This window comes from Poecilia latipinna, unplaced genomic scaffold (assembly GCF_001443285.1).
Source record: "Poecilia latipinna isolate Pla-1442-1.1 unplaced genomic scaffold, P_latipinna-1.0 Scaffold156, whole genome shotgun sequence".
Lineage (NCBI taxonomy): Eukaryota > Metazoa > Chordata > Actinopteri > Cyprinodontiformes > Poeciliidae > Poecilia > Poecilia latipinna.
The window spans coordinates 94,903-110,845 of NW_015112772.1; the positions used below are offsets into that span (position 1 = coordinate 94,903).

At 39.1% G+C, this 15,943-nt stretch overlaps 1 protein-coding gene and 1 long non-coding RNA gene across 2 annotated transcripts in view; both read right to left on the reverse strand.

The window, feature by feature from the left end:
* exoc4 (exocyst complex component 4) overlaps positions 1 to 15,943 on the reverse strand; it is a 127,857-nt gene that overhangs the window by 49,439 nt on the left and 62,475 nt on the right. The gene's annotated exons all lie outside the window — the stretch shown is intronic.
* Positions 766 to 12,034, reverse strand: LOC106945678 (uncharacterized). The gene is made up of 3 exons (XR_001424612.1): positions 11,916 to 12,034; positions 6,590 to 6,596; positions 766 to 778 (listed from the first exon to the last, which is right to left on the reverse strand). It is a non-coding gene; the product is annotated as an uncharacterized LOC106945678 (long non-coding RNA).

A 15,943-nucleotide genomic window follows, 5' to 3' on the forward strand; every position in this document is an offset into this window, starting at 1 on the left:
AAAACCTATGAATATTAAAGATAAAAGACATAAATAAGCCACAGTTTCGCTGTGTCTTGTTTTTCGAAGCAGATCAAGTTTAACTGCTCTTTTCTTCATTTCGTTTGTCTTTCTGTTCAGTTGTCTTTCTCTTCAAGACAGTTTTGCCTCAGGGTTACGAAACTATTTGAGGTGATTTTAGGGAAAGAAAAGCTAAGCGACAAGGAAACAGTGCAAGTTGTGATGTGTGAAGACGGACGCACGCGGAGTAAACAAAGGCCCCAACAGGGCTGCTACTGCTTATAGGCATAAGATTTATGAGAAAACACTTTATGTGGAGATTTTTTTTTTTTTACATTGTATGGCAATAAACCAATATCTGATCCTTCCAAAAAAAATCTTCTTTCTTCTGCCAATTAGTTTAATGCTGGGCCTCAGTTTTTTTGTGTTACAGTTAAATCCTGATGAGTTGAACACAAATTGATTATAGCATGTGGAGAAAAGTCAGACAAGCACAATGACCCTTGCGAAGATGTTTTGCTGAGAGGAATGTGCTGACGCCTGCCTGTGCACATAAGTGTAAAAAATAAAATAAAATAAAAACTAAAAAATTATGTCAGAATTGGAAGAAAAACTCCAATTTCAATGGGAAAGCTGATTTTTTTTTAATTATTATTATTATTATTACAGTTCAGTCATTTGCCAGTGTGGTAAATGACTGGTTTGTTTGGTCTCCAAGCTAGTACTCGCAACTTTCTCCTCCTCACTGGAAAAATCACCTTCAATTTTGAGCTGGAAACTTTGCTATACCTTTCACCTTTACACATAAGATTGAAAAATAGCAATACATGTGTGTTTAATATTATTAATTGTGCTATAAAATCAATAATTATTCAAGAAAGTGTTCGCAATACACCACTGGCGTAGGAAAGGAGTCATGGTTTCCTCTAAACCCCCCACTGCTGAACCAGTTGCACTCCAAAGTCAGTTTCTTAGCAGCACTCCTCATGATTGTCCTTGACAGCGTGCAATTATCAGTCATTAGGAAACAGATGTCAGCGCCTTGGTCTAGAGCAAGATAATTGTAGATGCCATGCCCTATGTGTATGTACATTTAAAAAAAAGGAACAATTTCTAACAGCATAAAACATCCATATTAATAAGGACAAGGCTAATAAGAAGAAAAAGAACAAAAGAAATGGCCTTTTTAAAAATAACAACAAACCCTCTGTTTGATTACCTTTTCAGACAGATGAGAACAGACAGAGAAGAATGTATCCAACAACACTTTTGGATTCATTTCCCAGCAGAAACTAAACCCAAGGTAACAAATGCTTCTTTAAATTGAAAGGGTTGGGATCCCATCATCTATCTCTATTTGCTACCGCCGCATATTACTCGTTGAAAGAGAAATGGGATAAAGACAAAGGTTCGAGAAAGACAGCAGAATAAGAGTGTGCTGAGATCGATTAGGGACTCAGCGTCTTTAAATCTCCCAGAATTCCCCTCAGGCACGGACCTATCAGCTATGGTGAATTCTGATTTTGCCGCTCAGAGAGGAAGGCTTGTTCTGTCACACACCAAGGACAGTGCAAACTGCGGCTCTGCCAACAGAGAGAGGGACGGAAGGGTGGAGAGAGTGCAGGAGTGTGCTGCCGCATACCTGCGTCTGTGATGGTTGTCAAATCTACCTGGTTTTACCAACACATCAAAGCAGCACATTCAAAAACAGCCAGGAGCACTTATCTCTATTATTCTTTCATGGTGCAGAGCGCAATCACTCCGGTATTCAAAACTCATAAATGGATTTTAATAGCTGGGGACATTTTATGGGTTTTATGGTACGATAAACATTAGCTTTCCTGCCTGATGATTAGTCAATAAGTGCTAGAAATGCAGCTTTCAGTGTTATTGGATTGCGCATTCAGTAATGATTCGGTGGTAATTTTTACACACTTCAGTAAACAAAACCTAATTATTTCTACAGGGATACTACATTGACGAGGTAACACCTGAGTATACGACCTCTCAAGTACAAAAAGCAGTTTTCTTGCATCGTATCACTAAATCATTATTTTTATTCTCGTAATGATAAAATAATTCATTCATAAGTGCTGCCACATACTTGCTTTGGGTCCTTCTTATGCTTTTTGGTCACTCAAGCAATTACCACAACCACCACAAGATGGCAGTGTGTCAGCTTCTTCAGTCAGCTTCCGCTGCATGACCAGTTGACAGAGAATCCGTTTTCCTTTATCACAAACAGGTTTCAAGAAAGAATTAAGATCCCAGTTGGTGTTTATCAACTGCAGCCTGTACTGAATTTGCTCAAAGGGTGTGTATGTGGTTAAAACAAACAAAAAAAAGTCTGATTTTTTTTTTTTTTTTTTTTAATACTTGACAGTATTGCCTGCGATTAAGAGTGTGTTCATGTGTTTTCATCATTCCCTGATGAAATGCATATGGTCTTCCCACACACCGCCCACGCCTCCGCCAGACTTCCCACTGTTTCATGCTCTGCTCTTGGCCCCTGATGCTGCATCTCACACACACCGAAGGCTTTTCGTGTGCTTAAGGTGTATGTGCTTACAGTCTGTACGTGTGTGGTGCCATCGGCATGTGTCTTTGTGAGAGAAGAAGAAAAAAAGAGAAGGAAAAAAAAACAAAACAAAGAGGAAGACAGCAATATGCAAATCTGTATGGAAATTAGGTGAGTGAGAGTGTCTATATGCTCGCAGCTGAAGGTATAAATGGGCTTCATAATCAGAACCTTTACTTTAAACTGTGAGATTACAACAGTTTAATAGTGGAGTCTATGCTCAGGTGACCTTACTGCATACAGCCTCCATATGGACTATAATGCCTGCCAGAGAAAAATAGCTGTCATTATGATAGTCTATTAGTGCTGTTTGTTTCTCGTAGTTTTGTGCTTGACCTTACCACATTTTGAAAATATATTTCACAGAGAATGGTTCCACACGTTCTAAAAATCACATGTAGCCTTTGTTACTGAAGTAAACTATTTAAGACTTTGTGACTGTTAGGCTTTAAATAATTTATCCGAGTTACAAAAATAACTTTTGAATAAAAGAAAAGTGTGTATTTAAATATCAACTTATGAAATTATACTTACAAATGTGTGTAAAAATGTATCCCAATATCACCAAGAAACCCAATACAAGTTATTTTTGCTGTCAAACTACAGCTTCCTTTCAGTTAATTACCACATGATTTTCTATTTCTAGTTGAAATAATCAGAAAACAGGTCAGGCTGCCCCACTGAGTTCTTCAAGCATTAGGAATGCTGAAGTGGGTCTTCATCAGTGCAGACACGCTTTTGAATAATGTATTATAAAATTTACATCTTCCATAAAAGACACTTTTTTCTTTACTTTTTTTTTGGCAATGTACCTATATAAATTGATTAAGGACCAGAATGTGTTGATAATCTGTAAAAAGAGAGACAACAGATAAAGGGCAGCATTCTATCTATTCCTGCTCTATGATCTTGCAGAAACACACTATTTGTTTTCCCTCTATCGCCTTAAGCTTTATAACTTAGCTTGTGGGTGGGAGTGCATTTTCTGTATTTCTGTTGTGTACCTCTTAAATAAAAAAACAACAACAACTTTTTGGGAGGATTATCAAATAGATTTTGGTGTTTTCAAGTCTTAAGTAGTAAATTATTTTAAAATATACTTAAAAGATGTATATTTACTTAAAATATATTTCTTGAAAGGAGGATCTTTGAGGTCATCATTCATTCCCTCATCTTTAGTAGACAGATATGATATGTGTGTTTGCGGAAAAAGTACAGTAAACCCTTGAGAGTGGTAATGGTGTTCAGTTTAAGCTGAATTTAACAAAATTAAAACAACTAAAGCTGAAAATCTTTCTATAAATTGGATACCATATTGTATCATTGGATATTAAATGAATACGTTCTTGGTGGCCTTTTCTAGATGTCAGTGCCAGATATAACAAGGTTTGTTTTTTTCCTAGTTTGTTAACCTGTGTAGTTATCTTGGTAATAATCAAGCTAATGAGTCTTATTGATATGACTGTGACTGAACTTCTTTCCAAAAATGCAAAAATGGAAAGAAAAAAATAATTTGTAGCAGAGCATCATCACTTTTCTGGTCCTTATAGGTGAAGTCCCAGCATTAAAAGCTGAGGAACTGGAGCTTAGGGTGACTGAATCCCTAGCAAAAAGATTCCTTGCATGTCTGACTTCTAAAGTCAAATCCCTGAACTACATTCTCCTTCAGCTGAACTAAGAAAACACGGTTTTAGTACTAAGAGTTCTCTACATAAGCACTATGTGAACACCATCGTTTTAAGCTTAATCTTGGGGACCAAATGACTAATTATTCAACAGTGCTTGTCAGAAGAAAAGGCAGAAATGTTTCAACACATTTTTTTTTTTTTTTTTGCTGTGTCATTAAAGGCATTGTTGTGTGGAATGTAATGAGGAACCGACTAAATTAATTCCACATTAACGTGAGAATGAAAACAAAATGAGGTAAACTTGAAAAGGTCTGACAACTTCAAGTCTGCAAACCGCATGGGGACTGTGCCCTCACGTGTAATCGCCCACTTTGGCATTTATATCTCTACACATATTTCTGTCAATACATGTGCATGCTCGTGTGTGAATGTTTGCGTGAGTCTCGGTGTGTGTGTGTGTGTGTGTGTGCTGGCATGTCGCAGTGTGGTGCAGACCAATTAAAAGGAGGAGATTGATGACCGGGGGCTCTGAGAAGCAGCAGCAGCAGAAGCAGACAGCCGCTTCCTGCAGACAACAGGAAATGAGATGGCCTTGTTTAGCTGACGCTGCCAACACCAACACCACAGAGCCTCAAAGACAAATCACCACCTTACAGCCGCTATTGGCCTAGTCCTCCATCTTGCTACAGCATGCTCCCCACCCTCCATCTCTTTATCTCCCTCTAATTGTATCAAAGAGTGTGTCTCTCGTTAGTCTTTTCTGCAGAGCGGTAATGTGGTCAAGGTGCTCTCAGGTGTACACGGTGATGCTAGCTCAGTACTTCTATCCTTTGATTCCTAAATGCCAACTAAAGCCACCCTGAACTGCATGTCTGCTCAGGGATAAAAGAAAGGTTTGATGCTTTTTGCTCTTTATTGTCAGAAGATGATAAAAGTCTCTCACAATTGCACACAGAAGACAGGAGAAATAACTTGAAACTGCATGCTCAGCTGGTCTGAATGCAACAACATGTCATTTAACCAGTTCATCGTTTTTTATCTGCAACTTCCAGCAAATTTCCTCAAGACTGAACTGCTTAGAAGGTTAAAAAGTTCCTTTAGGAGCTCAGGTGTCCCTCAGTGTAATTTTCCCTCAGTGGAAATTGTACAAATGGTAATCGTGGGCATGAATATCGTAGTCATTTTTCGCTTTTGAAGACATATTTGAGTAGTTGAGGATAACATACTGTTATTGAAATAATTATGCAACTTTACAGTTTTACGTTAGTGTAGATTTTCTTTGGTTGACACAGTTTTAAAATGAGATATAAAGGATGCAAAAAGTATACTGTATAACTAATGTACACTATTTATACTCCTGGCTGATATAGATTTAAAGTTGAAGACGTTTGCTTCTGGTAGGTGATGAGCTGGGCATCTTGCAAAATGCAATACAACACGGGAAAAGAAATGCTGCCATCAATTTAAATATATGCAATCATCAATAATAGCTGGAAAATAATTTATTGACTTTCCAGAAATCAAAACCTTTTTATACTTGCTGATCAACTTCTTGTATTTCCTCTGATATTTTTGTCTTAAGTAATGGGGTTGGAATGTCTTCTTGCCATCAACCACTGATTCTCTATCAGCTCCCAATCAGATGTCTGAATATGCTTAACATGAAGAAACATGCCACAAAATAATTATGACGTAAAACCTACAACATATGAGGGGTATGAGTAATTCTTGGCTTTGTTGATAACAAAGTGTGCCTGTTTGTATACACTTGAGCCAGTGTGAACAATCTTTATACTGTGTTGCTGTGCATTTGAAAAATGTACCAATGCCCTGAAACCTGTGCAAGAAATGCAACCCCTCCTCCCCCAACCCACAGAGAAAAATAGAGACCCTCTCCCATTTATTTTAATGGCAGTTAACAGATGTATTTTTTGCTGCTTTCCTCATTTACCGCCTTGTGAACAGAGGATGGCTGTGGGACAAGAGGAGAGAATCAGCTTTCTCACAAGCAACATTGTGGCCATTAAGACCACAGAGAGGCAAAGATGCCTGGGTGTCACAATGGGAGTTTGCTGGGACTAAATTACTGCTTTTGTGCTCACTGTACAATATAAGTCAATACAGGCAGAGCGGCAGGTGATGGCCCTGTTTGTGACAGGGGTATGTGGGTGAAAGGCCCCTTTAATTGCTTATTTTCTAGATAACAGCCACAAATTTCTTCGCTAAGACACAATTCTATCGTCAGAGGACCAGGTGCAAACAAAAACTGCTTCAGGTCTTATTGTATTCTCCTCATGACTTCAATATTTTAAGTGTTCATCTCCTGCTTACAAAACAAGCCTGATTAAGAAGCATCACTCTAAGTGGCCTCCCACAGAGGGACGGGACTCCTTTAATAAAGTAAACCAGGAAATAAAAAGCAGAATATCAATTATTCCCAGTGAAAATGCTGACATTAGACAAATCAATCTGTCCTGTTACAAAACAGAATCCATGGGAAAAACAAAAAACAAACAAACAAAAAAAAACTAACCTCGCTGCAAAACCAAGGGAAAATGTCAGGAATTAATCAAGAACTACTTCAAGGTGACCCCTGCTGAGAGACTGCAGCTTTCCCTCAAGTATTTGGAGGGTTGCTTCTCAGAAAGAAAAAGTTATAACAGTAGAAATCAAAGCGTAAATGAATAGCCCTGTCTTCTGGCCTAATTAAATGTACTACTCAAACTAAAATGCCACAGAGGCAGCGAGAAGGCAGAGAGGAAAATAATCTGTGCCACTGCCAAACATCTGAAAATAGAGATGGAAATGATTTTCTTTAGACACAGATGAAGCAAAGGCAAGAAAACGAGCGCATGAGCTGCTACCGTTGTAGACACTAGCAATATATGCGTACACTAATACGCATCGCAATCTATTCTAGGCAGAGTTGATGGGAGATGTATAAACTACTGGGCCGGGGAAGGACACTCATGGTTCAGTGAATGACTCAGCAAGCCTGAAATGGCAACTATTCCTGAGAGAGCCAAGTGTTAAGGCACTTTTCAATTCGCCTGAAAAGTACTGAGAAAAACACTTAACCTGCAAACCAACACACAAAAGGTTGCAAGCCATGACTGACATGAGTCTATTTTGGCCCAAAGGGGGGCAAATGAATGGAAAGTTGCCCTGAAGAGTACAGCAGAGTAGATGGCAGTTTTTTATTTTTATTTTGAAGTTTCCTGAACAATTTTTATGACGCAATTCTATACATACATTTCTAGAGTTGAATCAGCTCAGTCTATGTATGTATGTGTGTGTGTGTGTGTGTGTGTGCGCGTGTGTGTGTGTATAGGTGTGTATGTATGTATGTATGTATGGATGGATGGATGGACGGACGGACGGACGGACGGACGGACGGATATATCTGCCTCAGCTGTTGTCCGTCTCTCCACTCTCCATAGCCTCTTATTCTCTGTAACATTTCAGCCTGTCCCCTCTAATGTCATCTTTTTCCCTTACCCTGCTCCCCTTTAATTCCCATTCCTCCTTCTATTTTTGCTTCTCCTTCTGTGTTATTTCTATGTGGCACCACTTCAGTACAACTCCCTCCCTCCTTTCCAGACCTTTCCTCCACCTCTCGTCTCTTCTATCTCAGCCCTCAGTTCCATTTAGGCCCTTCTGTTGGTGTAGGACTTTCCATCCTGTGGCATCCAGGTAGTAAATTGAAATGGTTCTGGGCGCTCCATTGAAGCCTGATTGAATTTAAAAAGAGAAAGTGCCATAAAGAGAACCGCTGGTGAGAGGTCTGTAATACACTGAAGGGCTTCCCAAACTATGACAGTGTTGACAGAGGACTAGAGGAGGAGAGGGCACAGGAGGTGAAGAAGAAAGTAAAGGGAGAAGTAAGGGAAAATCCAGGGTAGAAGGGAGAGACGGCAAGAAAATGAACAATGGAGAGAGAGAAAAACTGAAAAGAAGAAGACATATAATTGAAAACGTATAAAACTCTTCTGCAGCCTATTACCCATTGCACACAAGCAGAGACAAACACACACAAAAAAAAAAACCTTCACAAGTGTGTACCCTTGATAGTGACACCTCACAGAAATGCCTCAATCACGGTTTGCATGGCCTGGAGGGAACGAGGTGACAGGTCTCATATTGGAGACGGCCAACAAAATGCAATTCCAGGAAGTCAGCTCCAGGGCTGTGTGTCTGTCATACCTACAGCTCCGATAACGCACCCACACATCACATTACGCCGGCGAAACAGCCGCCCCTCGACAAGCAGGGGGCGTCAGCTGAATGAAAGTGGCAATACTTCCCCACACACCCAACGATGTTTGTGGATACATTACTGGCAAGGGGGGAAAGATGATGTTAGGGGTTAAATTATTCATTGATCCCTTCATAGCCTCTCCGAAGACGGCTTTTTGTAATGCCATGTCTTCGTCTGAGTGTGAGCCGGTGTCCACCAGAGAGGGCTCTCTAGGGGGAAAGGGAGAGAGAGAGAGAGAGAGAGAGAGAGAGAGAGGCAACCTTGAGCTAGCACTGACCTTTAACTTTGAGTGTTTCACTTTAAGAAAGTGACAGGTGTGGGGGGGCAATGTGTGTGAGTGGCGAGCTTTTATGCACTTGGCCATATGGGTAAACAGAGAGCCTGTCTATGAAATATTTCAAGTATCAAGATTACCAAAGGGCACTGAGGAGAACGGGAGAGGAAGATGACGGCAAGGGGAACGAGGAGAGTGGACAAGAAGAGTCCCTGCTGGGTACATTTCAAAGCAGACCATTGGGTTTTAAATGAATTAGCAAGATAATTAACTATAAATGATGTAAATTATTTAATACAATCCGTTAAAGGACCTGATGATTATACAATCAAACAGTAAAAGGGGTGAAATGCAGGCTGGAGTTAAATCTGCAGAAATGCCCTGTCCATGTTTAATTTAATAAGCACGAGTGTTGGGCTGTAACATAAGATGATGGAAGTGGCAGCTTGCTAATCCGTCTTATTTTGAGTTGGTGTCTACAAAAAAAATATGTAAAGTAAACAGCAGAGGCTGAGGTGAAGATGCGTCTCAATAAAATATAAAAATGTTGGCTGCAGAAAAAGTTTAAATGTGACATTTTCATTTCAGTTTCACAAATACGTCCTACATCTATAGACACGTAGCAGATGCAAAAGTACTCTAATTGCGCAAATATGCGTACTTGTTATATATATATATATATATATATATATATATATATATATATATATATATATATATATATATATATATATCTGTATTGACAGTTTTGTTGCAACAATTATGGCTGCAAGTCTACTTGAAAATGTTTCCACCAACTTTTTATAACTAGTCATTCTTGCACATTTCTTTTTCAAAAGAATTTTGAATGTAAGGCAAAAAAAAAGGTTTGATCCGATCTAGCCACATCCTCTATATGTCCTGCTGCAAACTGTAAACTCAACATCTTGGCACGTTCTTTCAAAACAGATTTTTATGTTGAAACCTCTTTCATAAAGGAAAGATTAGTGGACAGCAAGACTAATAGTTCTGCCGCCTGAGTAGTGGATCTGTGAAACCTCTTTAAAGCCACTAAAGGCACCTACACTGTTTCCCTTAGAGAGGCTCTGTTTGCCAGCTAGTCATCACTTTATGTGGACAGTCATATTTTGGTCGATTTGCAGATGTGCTATGCTGTTTCCATTTTTTTGAATGATGGATTGAACTGTGCTCTGTGTGAAAACTTGTATTAGATCCCAACCCTGCTTTATCCTTGACCTGTACGGTGTGCTCCAAGAGGCTGCTTTCAATTGTATTATTAAAAATAAATAAATAACTAAATCTCGTGCTATAACATGAAAAACGTGAGTTGGATAAAAGTGTAAATACTTCCACATGTACTGCACTTCATCTACATGTTATAGCTTAACCTTTCAAAAATGGTCACTTGTTCAAGCCTCAACTGTGGCTGAAACATTTTCACAAATGCACTCATAAAAAGAGCTGTGAATGGAGTTCTGTGAGATACAAGGTGGTCGAGTTTGTGAAAAGAGAAGCATGGAGGTTCAGAAAACCCTACTTGACATCAGCTCTCCAATGGCGAGTCTAAAAAAAAACAACAAAAAAAAAAAAACTATAAAAAATAGTCTCAGGCTGGTAAAATGCTATTTGAAATTTTGGGTTTTAGCCTGCAGCTAGGATTGCCAGAGAATCTGCTCTTGCATTCAGTGGGAAACTCAGTCCACCACTGTGAACCCAGAAAGGATAAAGCTACCATGGGTCTTAAGGGCCCTGCAACATAACCTTGATAATAAAGAGTCCATTTAGGGAATACGTTGCAGTGTTTCAATCTGCCTTAAACTATAGTATGAAAGATGACGCAAAGATGAAAGAGATGAAAAATACAGGGTAAAAGTGCCTTAAGCACACTTGAAGGATCGTAACCGACAAATAACTCACAAATTATCCAACATTTGACATCGGTTTCCAAATCAGACGCCCCATTTTTACACTGAACACTCTTTAACAGTATTTATCCTGTCACTGAATGCCAGAAGACTGATCTGTTGTTGTGGAGCTTTGTAGCATAAAAAAAACAACAACTATTTAGCTTATTTTAAATTTAATCTGTGTGTATTTTTCATCACTTTCGAGTCTTAAATTTGAATTTCTGACATGGAAGGAAGTTTGCATTTTTTCCCCAACTGAGAACTATAATCTCACATGTAGACGCTGCTGAACAAAAACATCCACATTTTTCTGTTGCATATATGAACAGAATTGTTGAGTGAAAAAAAAAAATACTATCATATGCCAACTTTTTATGAGGGGGAAGCAACAACTGTGTTTTTTTTTTTTTTCCCTTTCTCAAAAACCTATTTACCAACATCAGCACCAAGGCTCTGAAACTGACAGTAACAACTCACTGATAAAATGAGACACAACTGATCCATTTTACCTGTCTGCATGACAGCTGGCGGCCCACTCTCTCTCCCACCCCGAGTCCGTCTTGTGGGCCGAGAAATGACAAACTAACCTAATTATCTAAGCAAGTTTTGATTATGAGAGATTCTGGTTCAACAACAAGCTGCAGGATGCAGTCACTGCCATCCCTTTATGTTGCTGAAGCTGACAGCCTCGTCTCCTGGGAGAGAGTGGAAGTTACTGTCTGTGCTGCAACATGTGGGGAACTGAGGATGAAAATGCAATGGAAAGGATTTCAATACACCCGTTTTACTGTCTGTACATTTGCTATATGCTTTTGGCATGTACTTTTGTGTTCTCTGTTTCTGAAATAAAATTATTTTAACTGTTATTATTCCGTTCTACTTAGCTGTAGTCTTCCACTCAAAGACAAGTTTAATCTGTTTTCTATAGCCACTGTGCTGAAGCAGTTGCTGGAGCTCTTATTACACAGTCAGCATTCATTCAATTAGCAGTTTAGAACAACCACCGCAGTCATGCTGATATATATTTTTGGTGTCCTACCACATAGTCAGACAGCATTTCACCAAAACAAGCTCCTGCAGAGGTATTCGTGCTAAGAGTAACAAAACCATAAAAGTTCCTTTTGGGTGAAAATGTCATCATAATAAAACAAAGCAAGTTTCCATAGTAGGGCTTTTAATGTGTCTGGTTAGTGTTGAAAGACGCAAATGTGAACCAATAATTAGCAAAACACTGGAATGAATGGTAAAAAAAAAAAGATGCCATTATGACAAAGGGGCTGCACAGTTGGCGCAGCTGGTAGAGCTGTTTGTTGCCTTGCAGCAAGAAGGTTCTGGGTTTGATTCCCGGCCCGGGGTCTTTCTGCATGGAGTTTGCATGTTCTCCCTGTGCGTGCGTGGGTTTTCTCTGGGTACTCCGGTTTCCTCCCACAGTCCAAAAACATGACTGTCAGGTTAATTGGCAAATTGCCCCTAGGTGTGAGTGTGTGTCCATGGTTGTTTGTCCTCTGTGTTGCTCTGCGACAGACTGGTGACCTGTCCAGGGTGTACCCCACCTCTTGAAGGGAACATTAGCTGCAACGTTCCGGGCGAGCAACCCTCCCGACCCCACTAAGGGACAAGGGCGTAAAGAAAATGGGTGGATGGATTACAACAAAGGCTGGTTTAATATAAACTCATTTTTACAAAGGAGTGTTTTTTGAATACATTTTTTTAAAGTTGCTTAAAGTTGTGGAAAAACAGCTCTGTTGGTAAACTTGTTCTACAAAATGAAGTTGTTAAAACTTATTAAGCTGGAGATATTGAATGCATAATTTTTTTCTGGCCTTTACATTTAGTTGTTTACTCAACTGTGCCAGTGTCACTGTAAAAAAAACAAACAAACAAACAAAAACCAGATAAATAAATATACCCGAGAGACCGGTGCAACTCTTAGCTGGTTCAAAGAAAAGCATTTAAGACAAAAAAGTAAAAGCCATTCAGCAACAACATAAATGAAAAAAGTGATACTAGCACAGGAATAATCATCTCCCTGCCTCTTATTTTCCTGTTGTTCATTTGCTATTATTCATCACATAGTTTACGCTTATTAATGCTCCGGTACAAGGCTTGGCTACGAATGCTATTCTTTTTATTTCAGTTCAATCAACAAACACCGTTTCTGAAGTGGTTTCAAAACACTTTCTGCTCTGTTGATGCCTGATCAAGTTAAAAAAAAAAGTCATAAATGCTTTGAACAATCATATTAGCAATCACTGAGTCACTGTGAATGGTGAAATTAGGATATGTTTTTGGGGCTACTGAAATAAATGATGTGGTTTGTGTCGTTGAATGGGTTTCCTTACGCGGCCAAAATTCAGAATAAAGGAGAGAAAGGAACAAACTCTCGCTGAATGAGATGTTTCTAGTGACATAACAGTGGGGAGCTCAGCTTGGAAAACCAAGCCAGCCTTAGTTTAACACTGTAGTAGAAAAAAATCCCCAATGAAATCATCTCATAATCTATTTAACAGTGATTATGGTTTGGGAAGGCAAGCAGGTATGTGAAATTGATCTTTTCTTAAAAAACAAAAACAAAAAACATTAAGCTTTCATTGGCAGACTGTTTTTCTACGGGTTGGTTTCCTCCAATGAAAATAACGTGATCACGGAGACTTCAAGTTTAACATTTAGATGACCTTTAGACAATTATTTGTTCAGATTGTTATCAATAATTAAATTAACGGTTGTCGGCTCGGGTCTTTTTAATAGCGGGAATGTTTTATCTTTGCATGAGGACCCATGGGAGAGCAGGAGATGAGTCGGCGAAAGAAGAGAGCCAGATGAACAAAGAAGACGGTCTGAGCAATAGGATGAGATGATGAGAAACTGAAGTGAGGCAATTAATTAGGCATTAGGACCCATTATCAAGCTTTGGGGAAGCATGTATAAAACATGTCTGCAAACAGAAATCCGGTATTTTGTTCACATCATGTCGCTTAAATAAATATTATTCTGCGATAAAATGACTTTCTCAATCTTCCTATAAAAAGTTGATGCAGCTTTAACTCTCGCAGATTTATAAGAATAGAACCCGCCTGTTCAAATCTCCTTTGTACCGCACTAAGCAGATGGTGCCGTCTATGCTTTTTAAACCAGCGAGACCCAGCGGACTAAATTCATATCTCTCACATTTCTATCTTTCAGTGTAACGAAGCTTTTGCCAGCCCACATCCTGGAATGCTCTCATTACTGTACCTCGGCGCTGTTGCCAAGGGAGCCAGTGTGATATTCAATACTTCTGTTACCCATCCCTCCAACCTCATTTACACTTGACACCTGATATTTGCATAATGGCCTTGCTCCATCTCGCATCTACTGAAATCTGGGGTGGAGGTGAGGCAGATACAACGGTGCGTACGTGCTGGCGCGCTCCTGCCTGTTTGGTTGTGATGAGCAGGTATGCCGAGCAACGCCGAGGCTGTGCATATGGGCGCGTGATTGCGTTGCAGGCAGGGGTTAAATGACTTCCTTCTTAATTTAGCTCATTAAGCCCCTGGAGAGCTCGGAGAGCGCCGTATTGGTTGATTTGGGACGATTTGCGGAAATGCTGACAGAAACATGTAAATGAGAATGTTAATCAGGGATGCCGTGACCCTCATAACTCAAAAGCAGACATCAGAGTGCCAGGAAAACTGAGGGCGGATATGAATCTTTGTCCTTCTCACGATGTAAGAATTGGGACACTGGTTGGCTGCTCTGAAAATGTCACATTGCCCCAAATAGCTCAGTGCTCTGAAAACAACATTTGGATTAAATCTTGAGAAATACCAGAAAGGTGTTTTTTGTTTGTTTGTTTGTTTTTTTTTATTATTTTATTTAAGTATGAGCTTCATTTTATTTCTGTTTCTCTCTTCACGGGAAAATTATAAATTTGCCATTGATTAAGTCTACATTCAGATTAGAACCAAAAGCTGTTATGATAGATAAAAAAAAAAAGACTCATTAAGCCAAAGGCACCGAAAGCAAACAGGCAAAAAATAAACTTCTGTTCAAAACAGAAAGTTATCTAACTTTCTAGATCTTATTTCAGAGAATGACATTAAAGACATTTTTTTTCAAACAACTATATTAAGATTTTTGCGCAGCATATTTACAGCTATGGCTGCTGTAAAGGAAGACTTGTGACAAATGGATAACCAATTTCATCACCCACACACTGAGCTAAAAGAACAGAATCTCCAGTGATCTTGTACATGCATAACTTTTTTAAAATTTAAGCTGTAATGTAGCTATAGCATGTTAACACTTGATATTCAGCATAAGAGCCATGAGATGAAATAGTAAAACTTCAAAACCACACAGGTGTTATTAACGATATAATTTTAAAACTTGTGATAATAATTTTTGCTTAAAAAAAAATTAACTTTGGGGGAATGAAAAAAAAAGAAGCATTTTTAGGTTTTACTGTACACCTATGTTACAGAGAAAGATTGGGTTGTTCTGACCAGAACGCCCACGTTTGTCCTTCCAAATCCCCATACTACTGTGAAACCTTTTGAGAATACAAACATATTTTGAATATTGAAGTGTTGGAAAGGTCTAACGCATCTGCCAATGCAACCCCCTCCTAAATCTCCCCTCACTGCAATCACACGTAGATGAAAATGTTCAAAAACACAGCAGAACCTCTCTCCTACAGCTATTATCTTTGCATATTCTCCAAATAACAGGGACAGAATATGCTTCTTATAAAGTACCAATTTGTCGCAAATGCTATACTGTACAGGCCTCCCCCCCCCACCCCCCATATCCCTTATTATATTATTATTCTCCCCCATATCCCTTCAAGCCAGAAAGCTGGTAAACTGGAGCTGAGTGAAATGTCGTACTTGGCAAATTGCATTTGAAACCAAGGGGGAATAAATACTACAGATAAAGACTGCTCTAATGTGCTCGGATCCATTAGAAATCTCATATTCACACATAGCAGAAATCACATTACAAGATGCCCCTAATGTTATTTCTCAGGGTTTTTCCTGTAGAATCTTCTGCAAGGCTGAGACACTAACATCAAACAAAATGGATTTTTGCTCGTTTTTCTTTTTCTTTTTCCCCTCACCTCTCTTCTGTTGTTCATTCCCTTTTATAGTTTGTTCTGGTAGAAATCCCACTAAAGTCATTACTGCTGTAGATGCTTGTTCTGCTTTGTGTGGATGTAATAAATCAAGAAAAAACTGGGGGGTTTTTTGTAGTTTTTTTTTTTTTTTAATGGAAAAACCCCCCCCCCCACCCCCCACACAATTCACCGAACCGAGGACG